The following is a 4,350-nucleotide window of genomic DNA, read 5'->3' on the forward strand; positions in this document are numbered from 1 at the left end:
TTCATTTGTTGCAAAATTAGCCAGAGTTAATTGAAAAAATAATTTCCAAGAGTTCTCTCCAGCCTATTAAACCTGTCAGTGGCTGCTTGAGAAGGGAGCAGGCTGCTGGAGACTGCACCAGAGTTTTGCTTCACTTCAAAGAGACTGATTTATGAGTCAACCAAAAGGGTGAGAAATCCCTCATCTAATTATCACTGAAATATACAGACACAGAAAACAAACTGCTGTGGTTATTAGTCTGGTGACTGGAGAGCTCTTCCAGTTGCTCTTTGATGAGGAAGTGATGCAATTTTAAGGAAACCAAACTGCAATCAAAAGATATAAATTATCTGCAAACTGACCTTTTTATAAAACAGATTGACATATTCCAGGCAAAAAGCTTGGCCAAACGCTGAGAAATCAAGCACCCAAAAGGCAGGACATAGACAGAAAAGGCTGAAGCTCAGCTTTAACTCTGTCCTCTTGAGCTTCTGCTTTAAAATATTTGACTGATCACTGAATCCTAGAGTCAATACACATTGGAATTTCTTATACAGCCTCAGGTACAATCTTCAAGCTTGGCTTGATTTTTTTTTTTTAAGTTGCAATGGGATCTACAAAACAAGCCTAGCTTGAAGAAAAGCAGCATTATTGAGTTATGGCTATATATTAGGACAGCTGATTCTGATGGGTCAGGAAAGAGTAAATCCTGAACCAAAATAGGCCCTGGGCAAGTGTGTGCAGTTTTGTCTGGAGGTGCTAGCTTTGGAAAGAACTTTGCGATCAGTTTTGCCCTGAGGGTATCATGGCAGCACCATAGAATTCAGGTCCTGAGCTTTTTGGAAACGTCACCCCTAGGAGTGGAATTGCTTTGCCTTGCTCTTCACTGACTCGGTCCACATGATGCTCAGAACAGTGTTGCTGACAGTCCTGGGTGGAGCTGTCTCCAGCCCTCCTGGACCAGAGAATGGGTGCAGGCAATGGCAATAATGGGGTGAAACCGGGGAGATGCTGGAAGTCCCTCTCTCACGAAAGGCCAAGGTCACTCTGTGCACAAACAGTGGAAGGGGGAGCGAGACAAGCTCTTTAGGGCAGGGGCCACCTTTGTTCTCTTTGTACAGCACCTAGCACAATGGCACCCTGGTCCATAACTGGGGCTCCTAGGTGCTATCGTAATACAAATAATAGGACCTGATACAGCCCAAAGGCTCCTACACCTCTTGGCTTCACTGCCTCACTGCCCATGACCAGTTGCTGCGTCAGACTCCTTCTCATCCAGTGGATTAGATTTGTGGCCCTTGTAAACAGCTGTTACAGGTCAGGACTGCAAGGCATTGGTACAGCTGTGTGTAGGAGCCTAGGACTGGGCCAGCAGGAGATGCTGCAGGTTAGCACTGAGGGGTTAGCAGAATGGTGTCGGGCTCAGGACTGCCACTGCAGGGGCTTGCAGGTGAGGACTGAGGGGCAGTGGCAGAGCTGTGCGGGTGGGGAGTCCAGGGCTGGGATGCGGGGCAGGGGAGGAGGCTGCAGGACAGCTCCAAGGTACATTGGCAGAGCTGGGTCAGACCAACTGCTGGAACGGTAGGGTGGGTGCAGGCTAGAAGTGAGGGGCCGAGTGGGCGCGGGGAATACTGTGTGTCTGGGCGGAAGGCCATTGGCAGGCCTGGGCCGGGAAGTTCAGTCCCAACCTCCTCTGCCCTGCCTAGCTGGCATCATCCCAGGGTTTCACCTTTCTGAGCATGGACGGTCACAGTTCGGCCCAGATAAAAATAAAACCGGCAGGTGCGGAACGTGTGACCACACTCCCCCGCCTCGCGCCTCTGGGTCGCGGGGTAAGTGCCGGGCTGGTCACGAGGTGCTGAGAGTGTCGCTTTAAAATGGCCTGGAGAGCTGGAGGGGTGGTTGTGTGGGTGGGTGTTTTATGGGTGCCCTCTTCTCCTGGATGGGCTGAATTCTGATCTCTGTGGTGGGGGGGTAGCCCCAGTGACAAAGGTATACCTGAGCACCCAGGGAAGTCAGCAGTTCCCGGTTCCCTTTACTAATGCAGCTTGGGGAGGAATTTCTGTCTTCCACAGGGGATGCAAACTTAATACCAACCTGACCACTGGCTAAAGGAGGGGGAGTTCTTAAATCTTTTAAGGAGTCCCCATGAGCCTCTGGTTCTCTTTCTGTCCCAAACAATGACCAAGGGACTCTTTCTGTCCCAATGTGGTCTAGAGCTCAGGCTGCGGGGTTGGGAGTTAGATGACCTAGGTCCTAGTCCCAGTTGTGACCTTTGGGTAGTTGCTTCCCCTCCTTTGTGGTCTCTGTTTAGCCTGTGAGCTCTTCGGGGCAGGGACTCTCTCTTACTGTGTGACTATAAAGCACCTCGCACAAAGAACCCTGATCCCAGGTGCTGCCATGATACAAAGCATTATAATAACTTCTGTTCAGTGAATGCAGTGGGCACTCTCTCCTCCACAGTCTCGTCTCTGCACTGCTGTTTTCACTGACCCTAAGCATATAGCTCACATCCAAGAGCCCGGGCATCGAGGAGAGAGCCCCATTCCAGTGCTGACAAGCAGCAGAAATGCTGCCATGCAGGCAGCGGGATTCAGACATGGGGTCCGCATGGGCTCAAGGCAGATGAGCACCACAGCTCTCATTGACCTCCATTGTAACGGGCCCTGACCCCTGCGGCGATTCAGGACTCGTGCTGTCTGTTCACTTGCCCCAGCTGACGCCATCCCCATCCGCTGCCACTAACGCTGTGCTGGGCATCGCAGAGATCAGGCTGGCCGCACACTAAATGCACTGAGCCACATGCAGTCCCGGATAAGCATGTGCGTTCCCTGTTGGTGTTAAGGGGTGGAGGGTCTAACAGGCATGGCTCGAATCTCGATAAGAAGCCCCTTTGTTTAATCAGACTATATCTGATTAGAGGAGAATTTTTCAGGACAAAAATCCCTTACAAGCATGGTCTACTCTTGAGAGAGTATCACCATGACAATGGTACCTAAACCAGAGGTTATTGTAAAAATATTATAAGCCCAATTCATCCTTCAGGTTCATACTCTGGCAGCTCCACGGCGTATGTCCCGAGAGCCAGATCCCAGCTGGCGGAGCACTACTGAACTTAGTAGAGCAGTGCTGATTTACACCAGCTGAAGACTGGCCCCAATTTGGCCCATTGTCTCTTATGAGCCTTTTCCTGCCTGTTTGATCCCTCTGAGTCGTAAATACCCGGTATTAAAAATAACACATCGCTTGTTCTACACACCACAAAGCAAGGCAGGTAAGTCGTGTCCTCAGCTCCCCGTTCCCCATGGGCCCCGCTGCCACCTCCAGTGACTTGCTGCTCTCTGATCCACAGGACGCACGCTCCAGCGAGAGGTCCTCGCTTAATGGTCCCTCGGCACCTGCCACCGATAACAAATTCCGCTTTGTCCTCTGGGAGGGAGCTTTGCAGAAATCTATCTGAGATGAATGACTGACCTAATTTGAAATGGCAGCATCCAGAAGGCAGAGTGGCTGCCACCGCCTGCCTGAGCACAGAGATTTCAAAGCCCTGGGCACTGTTCGATTCGGAGCTGCGCCCGGACCAGCTGTTTGTAACCAAAGAACCCAGAGCCCTCCATGTACACCTGGATCGTCACTCTGCTCCGGGTCTAGAGCAGTGGCTCTCAACCTGCAGGCTGCTTGTGGCCCAATCAGCACCCAGCTGTGTCCCATGTGACATCCTCAGGGCCATACAGGTAGTATATATATTGTGTGGATGTGGCCCCCATAACACAGAGAGAGCTGCATTGGCAGCCCACGGTGATAAATCGGTTTAGAAACACTGGTCTAGAAGGACAGAGGTGCTGATGTTCAGAGCATATTGCTACACAGGCTTGTTGCTTGGAGGTGATTGGAAAAGGACAAAGCTATGGGGGCGGTGTCCTTTCTTTGCTTCTTCATGTTGGAGAACGAAGGCTGGAGCAAGCATGTTTCCTTTTATTTTCAAAATGTGTCTCTATTTTTTAGATTAAAAATTCAGGCCTCGTCTCCCCTGTCTCCATGGCCCACTGGAGAACTACTGGGCTTATAACATCAAAGGTTTTGAGGACGAGAGGGGATTGCTTGTGATTTTTATTCAGTTTTATCTAATGGTCCTTTTAGAATCTGGGGAAAGAGCTCTCTTTACTAAGGAACAAGCGCCTTCAGCTAAAGGCTCGGAAAGCTTCTGATCCACATCCCTGAGTTACCCAAGGAGTCATCTGACAAAAACAGGGAAGAAAAGATTTGAGATACCGGATATTTATAAGGGAAAAAAGAACCCTGCATCCCAACATGCTCACACATGCACCTTTCAGGCCCCATAAAGAAGCAAAACAAAGGGGATTGAATCCA

This window comes from Eretmochelys imbricata, chromosome 10 (assembly GCF_965152235.1).
Source record: "Eretmochelys imbricata isolate rEreImb1 chromosome 10, rEreImb1.hap1, whole genome shotgun sequence".
Lineage (NCBI taxonomy): Eukaryota > Metazoa > Chordata > Testudines > Cheloniidae > Eretmochelys > Eretmochelys imbricata.